Genomic DNA, 12,894 nt, shown 5'->3' with positions numbered 1-12,894 from the left:
TAATAGCATGTTAGTATTTGAATTATGCTTTTCATCCTATGCAGTGTATATAACAAACAGTCCATGCATAAATGGATTTATGTATACTTTGCAACCACTCTGAATCCCCTAAGATTTGGAATCACTATATTTAAAGCATATAAAATCCGGTAGTAGCAAGTGATGTGCATGACATTGTATTTCTTCAAACTATACCTTTATAAACCCTTCTGGTGATACATGTATATTTTTTTTTCTGGAAAATTCATGCTTCTGTACCACAGAGACCAAAACTAGTAGAGAGTAGGTGACTTCCTCAGAGAAGACACATTCTCACTTCTAAACATGTAAAGAGTAAAAAGGTAATACAATTTTAATTTAATATTTAATACAAATGGCTGCAAAATTTTTTTCTTTTTCTAATATAAGCATTTATTTCATGTTTCTACTATGTGCCAGTGTTTTATAGCAATATTTTTAGAAACAAGGCACAGATAACTGACAAGTTGTTTGGTTTTCTCACTAAAATTGCATTTTTTTTCCTACTCACACCTCTTCAGTTCCTTCTTCTTTTTTTTTTTTTTTTTTCTTCACCAGTGATGTTTATTTTCTAGTTCAAGGTCCAGATCAGGATCACACATTGTATTAACTTGTACCATCTCTTTAGTCTCCTATAATCTCTGATATTTCCTCTGTGTTTCATGACTGACAATTTTGAGAGTACTGGCCAGTTATTTTGTACAATGTCTCTCAATTTTGGTTTGTCTGATATTAAGCAATTTTGGTAAGAAGACTATAGAAGTAATACCATGTTCTTCACAGAGTTTTTTTTTTTTTAATTTTATTTTTGTTATAGATGTTTCTCCTTTTTTACCCCCTTGACACCCTCCTCCCCTCCCCCCCCCCGTTCCATCTCTGGCTTTGATGTCCATGTTCATTGGTTATGCATACATGCATATAAGTTCTGTGGTTTATCTCTTCCCACCCCACCACTTCCTCTTCTGAGGGTTGTCCGTCTGTACCCTACTTCCATGTTTCTGAGTCTACCATATTCCTTAGACTGTTATGTTCATTATATTCCACAAATAAGTGAGATCATATGATAACTGCCTTTCTCCGTTTGGCTTGTTTCACTTAGGATAATACTTTCCAGGACCCTCCATGTCATCTCAAAGGATAAGAGATCTTTTTTTCTTACAACTGCATAGTACTCCATTGTGTATATGTACCACAGCTTTTTTTTTTTTTTTTTTTTTTTTTTTTATCATCCTCACCCGAGGACATTTTTCCATTCTTTGTTCAGGTAGAGTGAGAGGGAGAGAAAGGAACAGAGAGAGAAAGAGGAACAGAGAGAGAGAGAAACATCGATGTGAAAGGGACACATCAGTGGTCGCCACCCGCACAATCAACCAGGGCCGGGGACAAACTGCAACCGAGGTATGTGCCCTTAGCGGGAACTGAACCCGGGTCTCTCAGGACTGCAGGCTGATGCTCTAACTGCTGAGCCAAACCGGCCAGGGCTGTACCACTGCTTTTTTATCCATTCATCTACTGATGGACACTTGGGCTGTTTCCAGATCTTAGCTATTGTAAATAGTGCTGCTATGAGCATGGCGGTACATATATTCTTCCTGATTGGTGTTTTAGGCTTCTTAGGGTATATTCTTAGAAGTGAAATCACACTTCCCACACAATTTATCAAATCAAGCAACATTGATTGATAGCATATTTGTTAAGTAATGCAAACTTCATACTAAATGCAATTTTCACTCATTGATTTACCACAATTACTTCCAGAACTTTAATCTTTTAATGGCTATACAAGCCATTCCATTCCATTGTTATACAACTCAGATAGTTAGTAGGTCTTTTTTTTATATATTGATTTTAGAGAGAGAGAAAAGGAGAGGGAGGGAGAGAGAGAAAAACATCAATGAAAGAGAACATTGATTGGTCACCTCCTTTATGGCACCCAGCTGAGGGATGGGCCCACAATCTGGGCATGTGCCCTGATTGGGAATTGAACCAGCGACCTCTTGGTACATGGATTGATGCTCAACCACTAAGCCACACAAGCCAGCAGTTATCAGGTCTTTATCTCTGAAATTTTTCTTCCACTACCTACTTGGTACAAAATTATGACAAATAGCAAACTATAAATTAATTGTGTGCTTCTCCTGTTTTCTATGTCCTAGTTGAAAACAATGTACTCAGAAAACACAATAGAATAAAAAAAGAAATAGAAATGTATGTTAAGATCCTCTGCCCATTTTAATTGGATTATTTGTTTAGTGTTGGGTTGTATGAATTCTTTATATAGTTTAGATATTAACCCTTGTGGGAGCTGTTGTTTACAAATGTTTTCTCCCATTTGGATGGTTGCCCTTTTGTTCTGTTGACTATCATGTTTGCTGTGCAGAAGCTTTTTAGTTTATATAGTCTCATTCATTTATTTTTGCTATTCCTTCCTTGTCTTTGGAGTCAAACTCATAAAATCTTCTCTATGACCAAGGTTCATAAGTTTATGTTTCCTTCTATGTAATTTGTTGTTTCAGATGTTATATTTAGGTATTTGATACATTTTGAATTAATTTTTGTGCAAGAGAACAAACTGTAATCTAGTTTCATTCTTTTGCATATGGTTTTCTAATTTTCACAGTACTATTTATTGAAGAGGCTTTATTTTATCCATTCTGTCTTCTTGGCTACTTTGTAAAGAAATTATTTGCCCTTGGAATAGAAAAGAAAACCTAGAGATTGACCCAGGCCATTATACCCAATTGATATTTGACAAAGGAGCTAAGAGCAAACAATGGAGTAAAGACAGTCTCTTTAATAAATGGTGTTGGAAAATTGGACAGCTACATCCAAAAAGAAAGAAACTAGACCATCACCTTACATCATACACAAGAATAAACTCAAAATGGATAAAAGACTTAAATGTGACTTGTGAAACCATAAAAATCCCAGAAGAAAATGTAGGCAGCAAAATCTCAAACATCACATGTAGCAGAATTTTCACTGATACATCACCTAGGGCAGAGAAAAAAGGAACAAAAATAAACAACTGAGACTACATCTAAATAAAAAGCTTTTTCACAGGAAAAGAAACCATCATCAAAATGAAAAGGTATCCCACTGTATGGGAGAACATATTTTCCAGTCATACATCTGATAAGGGTTTAATTTCCAAAATATATAAAAAACACGTACAACGTAACAAGACAAACAAACAAAAAAAGCCAAACAATCCAATTTGAAAATGGGCAAAATACCTGAATAGACACTACTCTAAAGAAGATATACAGATAGCCAAGAGACATATGAAAAAATGCTTGACATCACTAATCATCAGAGAGCTGCAAATTAAAATGACTATGATGTATCACTGAACACTTGCCAGAATGGCAACCTACCATCAACAAATAAACAGTGGACAAGTGCTGCCAAAATTCTGGAGAAAGGGGAATCGACTACACTGCTGGTGAGAAAGCAGACTGGTGCAGCCACTATGGAAAACAGTATGGAATTTCCTTAAAAAGTTAAAAATGAAACTGCTATTTGACCCGGTGGTCTCACTTCTAGGAATATATCTTAAGCATCCTGAAATAGCAATTAGAAATACTATATGTACCCTTATGTTCATATGGCACTATTTACAATAGCTAAGATGTGCAACCACCTAAGTGCACATCAGTAGATGAGTGGGAAAAAAAATGCTGTGGTACATTTATATAATGGAATACTATGGAGCTGTAAAAAAGAATAATCTCTTACCATTTGAGACAGCATGGAGGAAACTTACAAGTATTATGCTAAGCAAAATAAGCCAATCAGAGAAATACAAGTATCATATGATCTCACTTATATGTGGAATATAATGAACAAAATAAACTGATAAATAAAACAGATCAGATCCAGGTGCAGGCACTATGGAAAACAATATGGTGTTACCTCAAAAATTAAAAATTCAACTTCCATTTGACCCAGTGATCCCACTTCTAGGAATATACCCTGAGAATTCTGAAACACCAATCAGAAAGAATATATGTACCCCCATGTTCCTAGCAGCACTATTTACAATAGCTAAGATTTAGAAACAGCCCAAATGTCCATCAGTAAACAAATGGATAAAAAAGCTTTGGTACATATTCACAATGGAGTACTATGCAGCTATTAGAAAGAAAGATCTCTTATCCTTTGACATGACATGGAGGGATCTGGAAAGTATCATCCTAAGCGAAACAAGCCAAACAGAGAAAGACAACTATCATATGATCTCACTTATTTGTGGAATATAATGAACATAACAGTCTGAGGAATGGGGTAGTCCCAGAGACATGGAAATGGGGTACAGACTGACATTCCCCAGAAGAGGAGGTGGTGGGGGAGAGATAAACCACAGAACTTATATGCATGTATGAATGAACAATGGACATGGACAACAAAGTTGGGGACAGGGTGGGGAGAAAGGGGAAGGGGGGAATCAGTGGGGGAAAAAGAAGAATCATCTGTAACAAAAATAAATTAATTAATTTAAAACAACAGTTCCAGAGATATGATAGCATGGAATACACTAACAAATCTCATAGGGAAGGGTAGGGATGGAAAAAGATCAACCAAATACCTTATATGCATATACACATAGCTCCTGGACATAGACAATGGTGCAGTAAAGGCCTGGGGGTGGGGGCTGGTAGCTGGGTGGAAGTTTCAATGGGGAAAAAGACAGGATATCTGCAATACTTTCAACAATAAAGATAAATTTTAAAAATTATATACCCATATACTTGTGTTTTTATTTCTGGGCTCTCAATTATGTTCCATTGATCTATGTGTCTTTTTTTTTTTCTGCCAATACCATGCTGTTTTGATTATCGTAGCTCTGTAGTACAATTTGAAGTCAGGTATTGTGATACCTCCAGTTTGTTCTTTCTTCTCAGGATCACTATGAATATTCAGGATCTTTTTTGGTCCCATAAAAATATGATGATTCTATTTCAAGAATACATACTAAAGGTCATTATATATATAATTTTCAACTTCATTAGCAATGTGGGAAATTCAAATCAAAACTACAATGGATTGGATAAAGAAGATATGGTACATATATACAATGGAATACTACTCAGCTATCAGAAAAGATAAAATACTGCCATTTGTTTAAACGTGGATGGATCTTGAGAATGTTATGCTAAGCAAAATGAGACAGTCAGAAAAAGCTAAGAACCATATAGTCTCACTCATATGTAGGATATAAAACTGCAACTCAAAGACACAGTCAACATTATTGTGACTACCACAGGAATAGGGTCTGGTAGTACTAAAAGGGGCCAAATATATGGTGATGGAAGATTATTTGACTATGGGTGGTGGGCACACTATGCAATATATAAATCATGTATCATAGAAATGTGTACTTAAAACCTACAAGACCCTATTAATTAATGTCACCCCAACAAATTTAATAAAAAAGTATTAAAAAATAGAAAATGCATTACAAAGTAAGTTAAATAATTGATAGATGAAGGATTGAAAAGTCAGATATTTATTTAAGTTAAATAGTTGATATAATAAAAAGTAAGCTTCTAAGAATGGTATTTAGGATCCTCCAAGATCTTAATTTATTCCCCTCCCTTTTCAGATGGATATTACCCTCATTCTACATACTCTACAAGTGCATTCAACCTACTGTACTATTTTTTTTAAATCCTCATCCAAGGATATTTTCTCATTTATCTTCAGATAAAGTAGGAGGGAGGGAGAGACAGAAAGAGAGAAACATCAATGTGAGAGAGACACATCGATTGGATGTCTCCAGCATGACTCCAACCAGGACCAGAGACCAAACTGCAACTGAGGTATGTGCCCTTGACTGGAATCAAACCCGCTATTCTTTGGTCCATGGGCTGATTCTCTAACCACAGAGCCAAACTGGCCAGGGCAATCTAGTCTACTATTCATTCACAGAAATTACATCACATATTTCTACCCATGTGTTTTTGCTGACATAATTTCCTCTGCCTGATATGTCTTTCTCTCATCATTAAATATTCAGATTTAACTAAATTTATTAGGCCTAGTTTAAATGCTTTCTGCTCCATGGAATCTTTCAGATTATTCATCTAGAAGTATTTTCACATTTCTCTAAATGTTTTCTCACATCCCTTTATTTGTAGTTCCTCCATGACACTTATAATAGTTTATATGACAGATGCAAATGCACATATTTTACCTTTTTTGTCAGAAGTTTTTAGGATGAACATCCTTTTTTTCTCTCACTTGAACCACAAGTATGAGGAGTTCAATCATAGTCCTCATTTAAGGGTATCATATCAGTTCAGGGTTCATATCCAAGTTACCTTTGCTTATCTTTATCTTCCCTATGGTCTTACCTAGAACATATACTTGAAAAAAATTTTTGAACAAATGAATAAAATAAGTAAGTGAATAATGTGGCTTGACACCCCCAACCATATTACCTTTGTGACTTCTCACTAATTTTCAAAACTTTTAGGGGGCTTTTATTCAGGTAAATCAGATTAATTTATGATAAGATACATTCTCGTCACATGCAGCTAGGAAAGAAAGACTTTAAAGACTAATCTATTTGAATGGATTGGAGAATTACTCTAACACTAAATACTTGAATGAAAATCTAAGATTCTGTTGGGGGAAATAAGAGTTTAGCCCAAAATTCAACTCCACTTTTCCTATTGAGGTATTTGCCAAATTTTAAACAGCAACAGAGACAGAGTAAATGAAACAAAAAGCAGTGGGGGGCAGGTGGTGTAGATAACTTAGTTTTCAGAAATCTCATGAAATAAGAGAGCTAAAAAGTAATGTTCATACCTGTCAAGGAAGAACAGCCATAGAAAGCACACCAGTCATAGAGATGAGATCACTGAAGAAGTACTCTCTAGTGATAAGTAGAAATCAGTACTACAAATATAACACATTTAAAAAAATAATTTCTATTCAAGACTTGTCTAAAACGATCTTGCCTTCCCTTAATTGTCCATTAGAAGTAAATTCTTTCTGAAGGAAAAAACAAAAAACAAAAAACATTTGCTATGCTCTTAAATAATGGCAATAATTTTAATATAAAATTATTACATCAAATAAAAAACAATAGAAATACCAAAAAAAAAGGATAAAATGATAAAAAAATAACAAATAAAAAAAAGACAGCAGAAAGGAGCACAAAGAAGATCTAATTATTGGAGTTATCAATGTATACCTTAAGATACATATAAAAATGGAAAAATAGAAAAAGAAATGAAGAATTCAATAAATGAGTGTTTTCAAAGTACATTAGATAAAAAAGCTTGAGTAGTAAACTGGAAAATAAGTAAGTAGATATGATCCCACATATTGGAATCACACTTAGAGAGAAAGATAAAACATATACAGGAGAGAACATAATGTATGTAAAGGACATAGTAAAGAGTGCTAAGAAGTGTGCTCAGAGCATACAAGAGAGATAGACTGGGGCAGAATAAATATTTCAAGATCTGGCAATGTAGAATTTTTCTAGTTTTTCTATAAATCACAAGCAGAAAAATATAATAAAAACAATACATAGGCATCTCATAGACAATGAGAAAAAATTTAAAACCGAGATAGAAAAATACAAAGTTTTTAAAGAAGCAATAATAAGATTCATTAACTGTCTTCTCAAAAGAAACAAGGTATAACAGAACATAATAAAACTGCTAAACTAGGAGTCTATATCAAGTGAAAATATATTTTAAAAGTAAAATTGAAATAAACTTTCTGAAAATCTAAACTGAGTTAAATTTTTAGATAATTTATAGACTATACAAAAAGAAATGTTAAAAATATAGATATGTTACAGTGATAAAGGGCCCCATGCAACTAAACGATGTAACAATCCCAAAATTGTAGCATCTAATACTTTATATTGTGAACAAAAAAAGGTGGCAGTGTAATAAATCTAACTGAAAGTAAGCTCACAGAATGATCTGATCATAAATTCTTACCTGGACAGGTCATGGTAAGTAGTTACAACTCAAGCATGTAACTGCTCTAGTAAAAATTTTATCTTTGACTTAAGCAAGCCCTGTTCATTGTTTATGTGCATATATGTTAACATGCCTTTGAAATGCCTCTTTTTTAGATCCCTAAGAATAACCACTGTCAAAAGACCACATAATTCTGTAATCCATTCCCCACCTTGGTTTCTCCCATGTTTAGTATCATCATCCTTACAAGCCCTTCTTAATTCCAAATGTATAATAAACTGCAAAACTGTCATTCTACAGAACATTTGAGATTTTCCTTCCTGGCAATGTCATTAATTTGGTTCAAATAAAAACTAATAAATATTATCTACAGATTTGGACATTTCTTATATGGACAGTATAAAGCAAAAATATACAGAACATCAACAATAATAGATATAAGAAACAGATAAATCCACAATCACAGAGAAAACATTTTAACCTTTCTTAATAACTAAAGAAATAAGCACACACAAAATAAGTAATAAAATATAAGATGTGAGTTACATGATTTAATAACTTGACCTAGTTGACATATTAATAAGCACTATACACAGCAAATAAAAAGTACTCAATCTATTCAAAGGTAAATGGATTTTAAGCAAAACTGGGTGGACTGTGCCATATCACAGCATCTGTATGATTATTGAAGTGTTTTCTGACCACAGTGCAATTAAGCTGGAAATAAAAAAAAATAATTAGAAAATCACTAAATTCTTAAAAATTAAGCAGTACACTTCAAACTATCCCATGAATCAAAAAAGAAATATGAATTAAAATAGAATATTTTGCACTGAATAATAATGAATATATCAAATCTTGTAGGATACCTTTAAAACCATGCCTAGGAGAAATTTATAACCTACAATATGTTAAAAAGAAGGAAGCCTAAAAATCACAAGTATCTATCTCAAAAAGTTATTTAAAAAATAGGCAACCTAACTGCAAAACAGTACAAGGAAGGAAATAATGAAGATGAAAGCAAAATTTAATAAAATAGAAAACAAATATACAAGAAAGAGCATCTGCCTGGCTGGTGTTGCTCAGTGGATTGAGCCCATAGACTGAGAGGCCCCTGTTTAATTATCCAGGTTGTGGTCTTGATCCCCAGTAGGGGGCGTGCAGGAGGCAGACAATTGATATATCTCTCTCACATTGATATTTCTATCTCTTTCTCCCTCCTTCTCTCTCTAAAATATCAAAAACATAAAAAATGAGAGCATCAATAAAACAAAAGTAAATTTTTTAAAACAATCAATGAAATGCATGAACACTAAGGAAGAGATTAACCAAAGAATTTATATGCATATATGCTTAACCCATGGACACAAACAATATTGTGGTGAAGGCCTGGCTGGGGTTGGGAGTGGGGTGGAGGGTACCAGTGTGGGAAAAGGGGAAAAAATCTGTAATACTTTCAACAATAAAGATAAATTTTAAAATATAAATGAATAAATAAATACAGAAAAAAGAAAAAGTACAAATAACCAATAGATTCTGTAGATATTAAAAAATACAGCAGAATTATGGTGTTTTTCAAGTGCCCACAAATTCTTTGATGCTTCTCCCTTCAAGATGTAGATCCGCATTCTCTTTTGATTGATTGTGGACTGGTCTTAGTGAGTCACATTTATCAAATAGAATTAAGGGGGATGGTATATTGTGCAACTTTGGAGAATAGATCATAAACAGTGCTGCATATTTGTTCTCTTGGATTATTTGCTCTGGAGAAAGACAGATGCCAAATATAAGGGTACCCACTTATGAAAAGCTAGGAAATGGGGCCTCCACAAAAAATCCAATGAGAAAATCAAACCTCCTACCAATAGCCATGTGAGTAAACCATCTAAAAACTGGATCACACAGCCTTGGTTAAGCTTTATATGATTGCAGTACCAGCTGATATCTTGACTGCAACCTCATGAAGAGACCTTGAGCTAGAAATACCCAGAAACACTGCTCCCAGATTTGTGACCTTCAAAAACAATGTGAGGTAATAAATTTGTGTGTCTCGAAATGCTAATTTTGGGGGGTAACTTATGCAATGATAATAATGAATACAAGAGTATAATGAAAAGCATTGACAAATTTACCAAAGAAATAAAAATTTATTTATTTATTTTCATTTTTTACATTCATTGATTTTTTAAAAATTTTATTTTAAATTTTATTTTTGTTACAGATGTTTCTCCTTTTTTACCCCATTGACACCCTCCTCTCCATCCCCTCCGCCCCATCCCCAGCTTTGTTATCCATGTCTATTGGTTATGCGTACATGCATTTAAGTTCTATGATTTAGCTCTTCCCTTCCCCCACCATTCCCTCTTCTGAGGGTTATCAGTCCATACCCTACTTCTGTGTTTCTGGGTCTGCCCTATTCCTCAGACTATTATATTCATTATATTCCACAAACAAGTGAGATCATGTGGTATTTGTCTTTTTCTGCTTGGCTTGTTTCACTTAGGATAATACTTTCCTGGTAACTCAATGTTGTCTCAAAGGATAAGAGATCCTTCTTTCTTATAGCTGCGTAGTACTCCATTGTATAAATGTACCACAGATTTTTTATCCATTTGTCTACTAATGGACACTTGTGCTGTTTACAGATCTCAGTTATTGTAAATAGTTCTGCTATGAACATGGGGGTACATATATTCTTCCTGGTTAGTGTTTCAGGCTTCTTAGGGTATATTCCTAGAAGAGGGATCACTGGGTCAAATGCCAGTTCAATTTTTAATTTTCTGAGGTAACACCATATTGTTTTCCATATTGGCTGCACCAGTCTGCATTCTCACCAGCAGTGTACTAGAGTCCTCTTTTCTCCATACCCTCAACAACACTTGTTGTTTGACGATTTGTTGATGGTGGCCATTCTGACACGTGTGAGGTGATACCTCATTTTTGTCTTAATTTGCATCTCTCTGATGATTAGTGATGTTGAGCATTTCTTCATATGTCTCTTAGCCATTTGTATGTCCTATTTGGAGAAGTGTCTATTTAGTTCCTCTGTCCTTTTTTTCATTGGGCTCTTTGTCTTCCTTTTGTTGAGTTGTATGAGTACTCTATATATTTTGGAAATTAACCCCTTATCTGATGTATCATTGGCAATGATGTTCTCCTATACAGTGGGTTGCCTTTCCATTTTTATGGTTGTTTCTTTTGCTGTGCAGAAGCTTCTGTGTTTGATGTAGCCCCATGTGTTCATTTTCTCCTTTGTTTCTGTTGCCTTAGGTGATGTATCAGTGAAAATTCTGCTGCGTATGATGTCCGAAATTTTGTTGCCTACAATTTCTTCTAGAATTTTTATGGATTCATGGGTCACATTTAAGTCTTTCATCCATTTTGAGTTTATTTCTGTATGCTATAAGTTGATGGTCTAGTTTCATTCTCTTGCATGTAGCTGTCCAATTTTCCCAACACCATTTATTAAAGAGGCTGTCTTTACACCATTTTTTGCTCTACATTAGACAAACAATTTTAGGGAAAAAAACTTACCTTATTTAAAAACCATAATATACATACAAAGAAATATTATGAAGTCTTAAATATGAATGAGATTTTGATATATGTTATAACATGGATAAACTTGAAAACATTTGGCTAATTGAAATAAACCAGACTTGTAAGAAACGAAAAAAATGAGGTTGGCAGCAGGCAGGACCAGAGGGAGTGTGAGTGTGTGAGAGAGTGAGTGAGTGAATGAGTGCGACTGAACCTGAAGGTGAATGGGCAAACCCCAGCAGTTCATAGACACCGAGCAAAAGGTTCCTGTACTGTGAACAGGAGCAGCTGGCTACCTCAGTAAGCAGCTCTTCAGGATGCTTCTCCCTGCAACTCCTGGAGGTCCCGCCATTGTGGAAGATCCCAGGACTTCCCTGGGAGGAGGCAGTGGGAGCGGCTAGGGCCCAGCAACATGAGCACACCAGTGCACCTAGCACCAATGAACAAGTGGACACTCTGTGTCAACACAGACCTTTGTACCATAGTGGAACTTACAAGGTGCCTGTCACCGAAGCTGCAGACAGCCCTGTGCCCAGCACCATACCCCATAGTAGCAGCCTGATCAGAGTCCAGATATACCCCCTGCAACCGAGGCTGGGGAGCAGATATATGCTCATGCAACAGAAGCACAGACCAGCAGCTGAAACCCATTCCCAAAAACTACGGCAAAAGCTGAAAAGGAGTTGAGTCCCACAAAGCAGGAGCACTCCTCAACCACCAGCTGTAGGACCTGGGGCTCCACTGAGGCCTGTTCCTTCCAGCAGCATACAAGAGTAGTGGGAAGCCAGAGCCCCAGAGAGACTGGTACTACCCAGGTGCCAACACTCAGGAACTGCAGAGTGAGGGCACCAGAGAGGCCTGTGCAACCCAGCAGGGACTGTGCCACCCAGTTACTAGCAGGACCTGCAGGGTATTGAAGCACCAGAGAGGCCTGTGTGACCCAGCAACCCATAACATAGGAATAGAGCTGGGTCCCCAAAAGGACTGTGCAATCCACTTACCTGCTGGACCTGCATGGGGCTGGGGCACTTGAAAGGCCTGTGCCACCCAGCTGCGTACAAGGTACGCATAGAGAATGTGAAAATGGAGGCTGAATGAACAGAAGCTACACAGATGATCTCCCAGAACAAAAAAAAAAAGGAATTACAACTAAAATAAAGACAAATGCTCAAAATAAAGCAACAAGAAAGCAGCAGGACAGGACCATATAACCAGGGAAACTGGTAGGAACTGTGGAGGCACGAGAGGGTGTCGGGTTGGGACACCACAGACAGCAGCAGTCTTAGCTGTGAGCAGTGCCCTTGGGGAAAAAAACAAAAAAAAAACAAGTCCACTACACATCATAGAGAATCTGGATAGAGTTCTATAATAGCCACAGCCACTCACCTGG

The sequence above is a fragment of the Molossus molossus genome, unplaced genomic scaffold, assembly GCF_014108415.1.
Source record: "Molossus molossus isolate mMolMol1 unplaced genomic scaffold, mMolMol1.p scaffold_m16_p_2, whole genome shotgun sequence".
Taxonomy (NCBI): domain Eukaryota; kingdom Metazoa; phylum Chordata; class Mammalia; order Chiroptera; family Molossidae; genus Molossus; species Molossus molossus.
Note: the sequence above shows the minus strand (reverse complement) of the source record.